Source organism: Lagopus leucura, unplaced genomic scaffold (genome assembly GCF_019238085.1).
Source record: "Lagopus leucura isolate 7727_CA_CO unplaced genomic scaffold, USGS_WTPT01 Super-Scaffold_100029, whole genome shotgun sequence".
NCBI classification, from domain to species: domain Eukaryota; kingdom Metazoa; phylum Chordata; class Aves; order Galliformes; family Phasianidae; genus Lagopus; species Lagopus leucura.
The window spans coordinates 2,428,978-2,440,586 of NW_024962280.1; the positions used below are offsets into that span (position 1 = coordinate 2,428,978).

The 11,609-nt window shown below is 36.6% G+C and overlaps 1 non-coding gene across 1 annotated transcript; it reads left to right on the forward strand.

Moving 5' to 3' along the window:
• The first annotated feature begins 10,419 nt into the window (after nt 1-10,419).
• TRNAN-GUU lies at nt 10,420-10,493 on the forward strand. Its single transcript has one exon. It is a non-coding gene; the product is annotated as a tRNA-Asn (tRNA).
• The last annotated feature ends 1,116 nt before the right edge of the window (nt 10,494-11,609 follow it).

Below are 11,609 nucleotides of genomic sequence, written 5' to 3' on the forward strand. Positions count from 1 at the left end.
TCTTTCTTTCTTTCTTTCTTTCTTTCTTTCTTTCTTTCTTTCTTTCTGTCTTTCTTTCTGTCTTTCTTTCTGTCTTTCTTTCTGTCTTTCTTTCTGTCTTTCTGTCTTTCTTTCTTTTCTATTTGAAAACAGATAACTGTGTTTATGCCTCACACTCCCCCACGCACATGGGGTATAGGTATTTGATGAGTCCTGTTCAGAGCACGGCTCCATCTGGGGGCCAGGGAGAAAGATATGGCTACAGCAGAAGTAAATTGATTGAATGCCATTTGGACAACACATCTTGTATATTCTTCAGTCAAAAGCCTAAATTATGTAAGGTTATTTGTTTGCTAATCGTGTCCTAAAACATGCTTGCAAGCTTTTATTTTTAATTGAATTCATTATTATATTGCAAGATAGCCAGTTTTAAAATAAGGTGCTTATTAAATCTGGTAAACGTTGCATTGTTGGGAGAAATAGTTGTGTAAGCAAGACGTGTTCAGCAGCACTTTTAGAGATATGGATAGGATTTTCTGTTAGAGAGTTGGTGTGACTTAAACACAGAGTGGTGCATGCAGAGAAAACCACCACCAGGAGCCTTTCCACTGCACCTTTCTTTCTTCTTGATTTTTCTTGATACGAAGCAGGAAACTTTCAACTGAAATTTCCATGTCTGAGTGTCTAAATCTAGGTGTTAGAATATCCTGATGTCTCAAGGAGAATGCCATTGTGTAAGATTGCCTTTGTCCTGATAGACTGGATCATGAGGAGGATTTCAGGTAAGAAAATGTGATGTAATGATATTTGACAAGGGACCATCTTTCACAGGCTCACAAGAAAATCAACTGAATTCTAAACTGGGAAATTACTATCCATATTTTATTAGCTGAAGTAATGATGGAAGAGAGAGATTTAGATGGTATTGCCTAAATCCCAAGGAAATTTATCCACTGGTTAACATTGTTCAGTAGAAGGTACCTCTAGTAAGTATGTAAATCAAAAGAGAGCTAAGAGAGAAAAGCTGCATATCTTACATAATAAGATTGCTGAATGGGAGTTACAGATGTTTTAGCATAAGTATGAAATTATTGGAATAAGTGAGACATGGCTGAATGAGAAAAATGATTGGGGATTTAAAACATCAAGAAATTACTGAAAAGATGTACAAAATGAACAAAGAGACATGGGAGTGCTATTGGTAAGGGCTTATGGAGGTTTGCATAGAAATTATATATATATTCAATATACACACACATATATATATTTAGGTGATATGGCAGAGACTCTGCATTGAGGTTCATGTTAATGGAAGTAGACAGATAGTTTTGGCCTTTTTCTCATTATTCTCCAGCAAATGAAAGTCAGGAAAAGGTTTTATAAATATGATTAAAAGGTTAATGCATTAAATACAAACTGATACAGTGCATGCTTATGAAGAACCGAGTTCTTACACAGTTGTGTCCCTGGAATTGTCAATTCAGTGGGAGTAGCTGCAGAATCAAATACCACAGAAGAAGTGAAATTGATAAAAAGATGCCCCAATTTCTCTGATGCAAATTTGGTATTATCCTTATCTGCTTGCTTATGAAAGTGTCAATACACTGTATTAAAACAGTTAGCTCCAAACCAGTAGCAAGCCATTGCCTGGCTTTGAGTAGGAAAAAGGCATCCAAATCATGAAAGTTCCTAAGTTTCTGGCCATTCTTGCTAATATTTGTGGACATGTTTTTCCCAGCAAGGAGCTAGTCATGAGTTCTTGCTTCTAATCTCTTAGTTTTCAAGTCTGGCATAATACTGTTAATGCCAATAATAGTAGCCTGTCTTCATGTTATTTAGTCTGTCACTTTACCACTTGCTAGAGAAGTCATCCATTTGATTCACCTCAGTGAGAAACTTAATTGGCTTCTGTTTTGTAGACCATTTTCTTCATATTTTTAAAATTATTATTTATGTTAGGGTACACTTTCATTAGGTTCAGTTGTTAGAAACAGGATTATAATGTATGTGCATGTAAGTGCATATATACATGTGTATGTATATACATACACAACCACATTACTTGTCTGTTATGGGTATGTATAAACCCAAATGTATCAGTATAAACTCTTTGGAAGTGGTAATTTAAGCCATAAAGAGGTCTGGCCCAGTTGTAGTCATTCAGAAAATAAGCTCAGTTTGCAATGAAAGGTGTATCTGTAGGTTTCTACTGTAGGAGGTGTAACAGCTGGTGATGCTTGCATCCCAGTGCATAAAGTTCTAAACAAATTCAGATGTTTTTTCCAGCTGATCTCTGTGGTGGTATGGATTTATAAGTGGTGGTATGACGGAGGGGGTGAAGGGACAAAAACTCCTTCAGTAATGGATCAGCAGCTAAAATAAATGTCCTTCCCTATGAGTAGTAGTCAGTGAAGGAGATTAAGGTTGGTAAATTACAGGAAGATCTTGGTAAAACCTTCTTACTCTCTCAGCTTTCTATCTTTTCCAGGGACACTAATGGTCCATTTGGATCACAGCATTACAAACAAGCTTTCTAACAGTTAAATACTGCATTCTCAGGCAGTGAAGTTGCAGCCCACACGTTTTTATGGTTGAATTTGGGTTTTAAATACATGTAGGCGTGTATACATGTTTGCATACTGGACCAAAAAAGTAATTGCTAGCAGAATCTTTCCTTGAATCACTGTGTTTTTTCTTCCTGTTTTTACAATATGACATGCATTCCATACATATGATCTAAGAGAAAACTTAAAGGTAGACAACTATCTCCTTGCCATTTGTATCAGAATTATGATGAAACTAACAGCAGTACTAAAAATTTCCAATTTTTGTTCTCAGAGCATGCAATAACCAATTTGCAAAATATAAACTGTCCCTTCATAGGGCTTATTGGGCATACAGGCACAACTTCCTGCCCAGCCACCTTTCAGCCTGGTGCAAAGAGGTGGTCATGATGCAGAACCCCTTACTGCACACTGCTTGTGTTTTCCTGTCTCAGATTGGTTTTCCAAAGTCATAACTGTTCCCCAGCTCATGAATAAATGTTTCCAGTTGGCACGACAATAGCATTAAGCTTCCTGGAGTGTCAGTTGTCCAATATTAGTGTATTTTCATGTGCTTAAAGTTCTCGTTTGTGCTTCCAAATGTTATTTAATAAGAGACAATAAAAACAACAGCAGATTTGTTGAATTGATTCGGTTCCCATGTGTGCGAAAAAGCTGTTAAATACAGCCATTGTCAGCTAGCAGGTATAAAACTACTATTTTGTTCAATTAAGTAATATTACAAAAATTTGGACTTATTCTATGGGATATTGAAAAGGTAAAATTGCAAGGCAGGCATGCCAGCTAGATTGCGGAGTATTCCAGAGGATTTCAGCTTTGGGAGTTTTCTTTTGTGAAAGTCACTTTAGAGTTCCAGATTCCCAGCTGATACAAAGCAGTGTGAAGTGATAGATATTTGAACGAATTGCAGCTGCACCCCTAGGTAATTTATACAGCATATGGCAAAGCTGTAGTATGTACAGGCTGCCATTAATTGCAGGTAAGCTCTATCAACTTGGTTTGTCTTGAAATGAAGTCTGTCACTTTATTTCTCATTTTTCTTTTCATCCCACTTTGATTTTTCCTGCTTGTGCGTCAGCTCTTTCCCCATTTGCTCTCCTTTGCATATTGGTTTGCTTTTAAACAGTTTCCCCCATGCAGACATCTCTTGCATTTTCTGATTTTAATCTCTTATTTCTCCTGTTCTGCCAGTTCAACCGTGGCACTCTTGTACCAGTTTGATAGCAGTTGTTTTAGTAAAATCAGTTGGTAACTTCATGTTCCTGAACCTGCTTTTTTTTCAAAACATGAAACATCTTTCCCTTTCTCTTTTTCTGTTTTGTCTTTGTTATAAACTGATTCATATCAAATGATTGCCCAATCCATCTGTCCACTAGACTCTTTTATAATCTCAGAGAGATTTGCCACCAGGTTAGCTCCATATTCCAGCTGTTTCATTGTCTGGCTTTGACAATTAATCTCTCTAAGCACTTTAACTTCTTTTTTTTATTGCTTTTCTCTGTGGCTCATTATTTTCTCTAACACGCATCAAATTGTTGCAATTTTTTTTCAATTTTTCAGAATAAAAACCTGGCAGTGGCCTTTCAAGAACTGTAAATATTGACGCTCTCTCGTTTCCTTCCCTTACCCGTTGACTTATATGATAGCTCATACCAAAGTCTGTGTGCAAATACTCGTTCTGGCATCAAAGAATTTTTAAAGTTGGTGACAAAGGAACTTGCAAGGTAATGGCAAGTCTGAGAAAATGGTGAACTTTTCAGTAAAACTTGAGCTTCTTTCAGTGTTACAATCATCTCTGTCTGCCAGATGGGATAATTTTGTCAATTAATATGAGAAGTCACATAAGCTGTTTTCTGGAAGAACAGAAAACATTGTAGGCTAGCGTGATATGAAGAGATTAGGATGAGATGGCTCAAAGAGCGTTTAAAATCTTGTGAGGTGACTTCATAACCCTCTTTCTGTGCTGTGATTCCATCAACATTTTGGGTGATCACAAGGTAAACTGGCCAGTGCAGGGATTTCTGAAATGATGTGTTTTTTTCAGCGTGGAAAATTATTCAATTGAAAAGAAATGGGATTTTAGGTCTCTCTTTCTGGCAAGCTAGCTTGTATTTCTTCTGAGGTCTTTTTAACAGGCACCTAAGGAAAAAGCCGAATTGTGAGTGCATAACTATTTACAGAAGCATTCCCTGGACATAATATAAATAAATATAATAAAAAAAATATATAATAAATATAAATAAAAAAATAAAAACTCATGGCCAGAGAGCAGGGAAAATATTGAGCGTATGGCAGATTGAATGGGCAGCAATTCAGACATGAGGTCCATGCCTGCAGCCTGTATTTGGAAACGTGAAATGTAATTCAAGCACTTTGAAAATCTTCTCACTTCCTTACACCATTGGTGTTGGAGAGAGGTGACCTCAAAATCCATCTTTGGCTTGCAAGTAGCCCTGTGGTCTCTGTATGGCTGACTAAAGCTTGTCATGTTTTCACAGGACCCCATCAACTAAAGAAAAACCCTAAAATATGTTTTCTGTAGCAATGGTAAGTGCACTGTGTTATTTTTCTGCATTTTGCTATATGGAAATCTTTGATCTGTACTGTAAAATCAATAATTAGCCCTTCCCAGTTTGATCAGCATGTGTGTTTGATCACTAGCATCCAAATATCTTTGGCTTTTACCAGGTGTTACTGTAGTTCAGCCTCAGTTTAGCTAGCTGCAGAATTTTATTGTTTAGGAAATATTTTATAGATTTCCCACTCAGATGTGTATTTTTAATGTGATAGGAAAAACTGGTAACTGTTTCCCTGTTCAGAAAACTGGTGTTATTTCTTGGGACTCTATGTCTAATCTCTAATGCTATTATATTGGGTTTATACCTCTGCATGGATTGCTTTGTATGTCTGTTTTCATAAAAATAAGAAGAAAACCAGCTGAAGGGTTACCATGGTGAAACAGGAATGAAATAAAACAGGTCAACAGGGCAAAGTACCAAATGGATGTGATTTTTGTTTCTTTCTTTATTTACTATATGACCTGAGAGCTTCTTAGGTACTCAGTAAATGAACTGAGATTTAAGTTGGTGAAAAAAAGTTTGAGGTGGGATTTCTATTCTAGTTCTGCTGGGAGAACATGAGTGGGATGGCGAGAATTCCCGCGTGACTTTCAATGGCACTTTGAGTTCAGAGATTTTTAAGACGAGTGTGAAATGACCAAATTTCAGAGTATAGTGCCCAAATACTTATTAACATAATTTATTGCCTCAGAGCATTGAAAGGATGTGATTAACCAGCTTGATGGCTTCCAACTGGAAAAATGTGGTATACGCGGTAGAAAACAATCTATTACTAATGATAACCAAGAGGCAAGTGCACATGGTTATGTTGATCATTTATCAGTGACAGATTGATGACTATAATGGGCTAATAATACTGTAAGGAATGTAGTTTAATTCTATATACGGTGAGGTTATGTTATTGTTATTTAAAATGCAGAGTAATTTCAGAAGTTGGGAAACCACTCTGAAAACAAGGCAAGTGTATTTCAGCTGTCTTCTCTAATGCAGCTTCCTGACAGCATGATTTTCTGTAGCATATTAAATTTGGTTTGGGTGAGTCATGTGTGCAACACATGCTGTAAAGAACAGTTTTAATGGCCTTTTTGGCAACACTTGATTTTTCTTTTTTCTCCTTGTACAGTATATGTGAAAATAACTTGATTGACAGTACAATCTTTGGATTGAAAACTCTGGTAGCATTTCTTTTCTATAATACTGAAACTGGAAGGAATATTCATAGGCACGTTTAAAAGCCAGAAGCTAAGCTCAAGTTCAACTCCTACCATCCTTTGGAACTGTAACTCTCCATACGTTTTAGGTAGATTAAAGTAGAATGCCACAGACTGATACTTTTATAATGTGGAATGTTTGGTGGAATGATTTTGTTAAGTCATTGAGTATCTACAGTGCAAGCATCATGGAAACCAAAGCTTCTTTGGGGCACTTCTGAGAAGGTATTTAGGCTGTGTGGCTTCTTTGACTTTATATTTTGTTGCACGCTTTCACTGGTGCATGCCAAATAAAGTTTTGCAGTTAAAATTATGTATGGAGCAAGCATATAAAATATATTATATATATATATATATATATATATATATATATATATATGATATATAAAATCCTTAAAAACGAATGATGAAACGTAAGACTTGAGGTGGATAAGGGTGGGATGCTGGACCTCACAAATATTTCAGTTCTTGAGCAGAGCAAATAGTGCTGTATGGTTTCTTGACTCCCTTGTATTCCAAACTTTCTTCTAGTTCTTCCTTACTATTGAATACTAGCACATATTCATAGGGGCATATTTCAATTTTTCCCCATTAAAGCATTCAGACTTGAAAATAAAAATAAAAAAGCATGGAGTGAGTAGGTGGAAGTCCTTTGTTGCTGAGCCAAGTTGAAAGATGGGCATTCTGTAATTTTCTGACACAGTGGGAGCTCTGTATAGTGGGAAAAATAGCTCTTGAAACTACATTTCCCTTCATCAGCTTGTGTGCCGTGAGTATGCTTCCTAGTTAAAACTTTTAAGTGACTTTAATTATGGAAACTAAGAAGGACTGCTGCAGAAATTATTCCCATGCAAAGTAAAAGGTCATTAAAAGTTTGGACTATCAAGCTAATTTGTGAACAAGGCTGTGCATGAGGTGCTCTACGAGTGGTAATTACACTGCAAGATCTCCTTGTTGCTGCAATGCTTTCTTACCCTTTTGTCCAGCTCCTGGAAGAGCACTTCAAACTCTTCTGCAATATGAATAACAAGTGGTCATTGCTGAAGTTTATTAACTGCAAGCCTGCCATAAAACCCACAGATGTGTGGCTCTGTAATAAAAACACAGCTAGATATGGCAGATTAGATTCCTACTGGACTTCTCTTAAATCTTGATTGAGCTGTAAATGGCTGCAAATTAACACTGATTTGCTTCTGAGCAGAAAGATGCGATGGAAGCATTGTTTTCTAAACAGGACTCTGTTCAGTGTTGAAAAAGTGTGCGGTCTTTACTGTATTAAGGAAAGAAATCCATACAGGGACATGAAAACAGATCATGATGTGAATTCACTGATTTATTCACATTCAATGATTTATTCACATTCACTGATGTGAATAAATGTATTTTCAGGTTAGGACAGCTAAACAGGGACAGTGTCTCCACCACCAGCCTGGGGAGCCCATCCCACTGCTTGACACAGAAGTTTTTCCGAATATCCAACTCAAAGTGAATGAGAAGTATTGCAGCTGCAATGCAATGAGACATTTTTGTGAATAAACTTTTGTGAAACAGCATCCAAAGATTTCTAGCAATGTGAGTGCTTACTTTAAAAGTAAATAAATAGTAAAAACAGGAAACTATGTCTATATTCTATCAATATCCATGGAAACGAATAGTGGAACTTTTTGATAATTTAGAAAATAACATTCTAGTTATTGGATAGTGATGTTAATTTTAAAATATAATGAAATAGAATTAGTAGAAACCAACTGTGTTTTCCAGAGCTGGGTTTCATCTTCTTGAGCACCTTCCCCTATCCCAGAGCAAGAAAGGGGAACGAGGGAGCTCTCCATGCTCCTTCATACTGCTGCTTGAAATTCGGGTTGGTTTGTAGGCAGGCTTTCATCTTTCTTTCAGCACGTACAGGTTTGTAAGTTTATCTCATTTCATGCAGAGTTCAATGTTATCGCTCACGCAGCAGCTTGTAAACTAAGTGTGAGAGCTGATAGTGCTGTAGCTGGCTGCAGCTTCTGCTCATTACAGCACGAGCTGTGTCTCTGTGCCTGTGTGAGCAGCACTTGTAGGAACCAGAGATGGGGTTTGAAGGTGGCATATTTTGACATGAAAGGAACAGAGTGCAGCGAAAGGCTTGGAAATGTATGATAGCGAAAGTCAATGAAGTACTGAACCACATTTGACAGCTTAATTTTTTCCACAAAAGTGTGTGGCTAAGGGTGATGCTTGTTAGATTAGCTAAAACGTCCTGGTTTTAATTTATTTGTAAGCCTGTCTGTGTACAAGTGATGTATATGCGTCCTGATGATACAGGACGTGATGTGCTCTGTTGATACCTCCCTCTTTGTACAATGTTTTCCAATATTTTTTGTGGGGGGGGAAAAAAAAAGAAAAATTTCATCTTCAGCATGGAGCTATTGCCTTACATTAAGATATTATATTTTGTGTTCTTTTGTTTGCTTGCTTTGTTTTTGTTTCTTTGTTTGTTTGTTTTTTTTTTTTTTTTAATTAAAAAGTCTTAGGGAAGTAAAGAGGTAGGTCTCAGAGGTGCCCCATAGATAGATATCTATATTTTCTTAAAGGATTTAGAATTTTTATATATATATATAATTTATATATATAAATTATATATATATATGTTATATATATATATAATATATATATATAGAATTTATATATATATATAATTTTTTTTTTTTTTGTGGTGCTAAATACTGGGATCCCCTTTTACCAACGTATTTTGTATGTATATATATATTTATATATACATGTGTATGTATATTGAAGTAGTATAATAAATTCCAACTTAGAGTACTTAATGTGCTGTTGGTTGGAAACAAGGGGATTTCAATGACAGTTTGTGGTTAACATGAGCAAAGACCTCGTGTATAACTGGAGAAAATAAGGTTGAAAAACTTCTTTTTCCATCTTGTAGGAAAATACTTTATCCATTGAATTTAAGATTTCATGGCTTGTTTTCAAGGCATAAACTCTTATGTTCCTCATAATACCACAAGGTATCACTGTGCCTTCTGTGCCTAGACCAAAGACATGGGTGTTCTTCTAAAACCCATGTTCTTGTACAGGAGTTCTTTTGCCCAGGATAAAACACAAATTGTTTTCCTGCTCTGTTTCAATTTGGTTCTATTTTGCCTACATCCTGGTCTGAACCTTATTCAAAGACACAATGAAACTTTCAGAGATCATCTTAAGTTTCAAAATCTTACTTGTTTCCTCAAATCCCTAAGCAAACCAATATTGTTGTTGGATATGGCATCTTTCTTTGTATTTCTTTTAAGTATAGGATGGTGTCCATGTTTTATTATTTATTTAGAGTAATAAAACAAAGCCTTTAGGAGTAATTGAGGATGAATACAAAAGCAATTGCAAAAAAAGCACAACAATATAAATGTAAATCAACCACATTTTTAGTTTTCAGAGCAGTGTTAGGCCTCCATTAGCTGGTCCATTGTGGTAATCCTTCTCAAATTGTTTAATTTTCTTTTCTCGATCCATGCTTTCATTGATCTACATCTTTAGTCTCCGCAAAGTTTCTTTAATGATATTCCTGTGAATAAAAGCTAATATCTGAGAGATTTCTGTCTGCATTGCAGAGTAAGCATCAAAACAGTGGTGGAGCAGAAGTTGGTTTTCAGTTATGTTTTTGAGTTTCTTACTTTTAACACATATATATATGTCTGTGTGTATGTATATACATACATGTGATGCTCATGCTGTCTAATACAAAGTATAACAGCTAGCCAAACTTGATGCTGATGGATTCTTTACTAGTTGTGGCAAGCTAGTAGCAGATTGCAATTCCTTCAAATCAAGAAAGGAAAAACTGAAGTTAATTTGGGCTTAAGAAATAAAAAGCACGTATATGTGAGTTTTTGGTTTCTTTGATGCCCTGCATTCATCACATGAATGGTGTGGTACTGCAGAGTCACTGCACTGAGGTGTCAGAAGGGAGCAAGGCAAAACCTGACCTCGTCCTGCCTTCCAAACTGAGCAACCAGTGCAAAGAGCCCAGAATATGTCATATGAATAAAATATCCAGTTCAGCATGTGAGTTCATTAACAAAAGCATCCGTCTCTGTGGCGCAATCGGTTAGCGCGTTCGGCTGTTAACTGAAAGGCTGGTGGTTCGAGCCCACCCAGGGACGGGGGTTGTCATCTCTTGATCTTTTAAGGGAGTCTTGTAGCTGCTGGAGAGAATCCAGAGATGCAGCCCACCAAGAGATGACGTCAGGGGGGTCTGGAGCATCGCTGCTGTGAAGAGAGCCCAAGAGCTTGGGACCGCTCAACCTGAGGAAGCTCAGGGAGGGGATGGATCAGCATCAGTCCCTGGAGCCCAGGAGCTCTCCCTGCCCATCAGGAAGCGATGCTGTAATTGTTGAAAGCTTAATTAAATATCTTAGCCGGATATTAGGACAAAATCTACCTGGTCAGACATATCAGTGAAATGTTCATCTAAGGAAAGTTGTGAAAAACTAGATGGATCAAACTTCTCTAATCTACTTCAAGGTGAACGAGGGGCAACGTAAGGAGAGAAGAAGTCTATTTCATGGACTGAGTCAAACTTTTTAATACATTTTTCAGTCTCGGTCCCTTTCAGATGAACGTTACTGCTTTGTTAAGTAAATCCCAGCCTCTCTTTTGTGTCTGGAGAAAATTTTAATTAAAGCTGACCAAGGAAAGGAACATTATTCTAGGGTTTCCTGGAAGCAAAACTTCTCTGTTCGTGAAGCTCTGTTCTGTAGCTGCTCTTTGAACAAACCAAAGAAATAGAAGAGGCAACGTTGGCGCATCTCTGTGAATTGACCCACAAGGTTGCTTGTAAAGCAGTTAATGGAACATTCAAGTATGGGCAAGATTTCTCATTCCTGGTGTATCTCATCATGCTCTGCACTCCTTAAACTTTCACCTTTATTAATGCTATGGCACTAAATCTGTCATTAAAAAGATGGGTCTGTATGCATTTTAAGATATTCCTTTATTCTGTGTAAGGTGTGGCCCACATCTTCAGCTCCAGAGGGGGTAATTTGTTCCCTCAGTTCCATTTCCTCATTCTATTATATAAATGTTTTTAGATAAATAAGAGGCTGGGGGAGGTGGGAATATATATATTCCCACATATATTATATCTATATCTATATATATACCATATATATATATATATTCCTATATATTGTTCCTCCTGCCACCTCCTATATATATATATATTCCTATATATATATTCCTATATATATATTCCTATATATATATTCCTATCTGAGGGA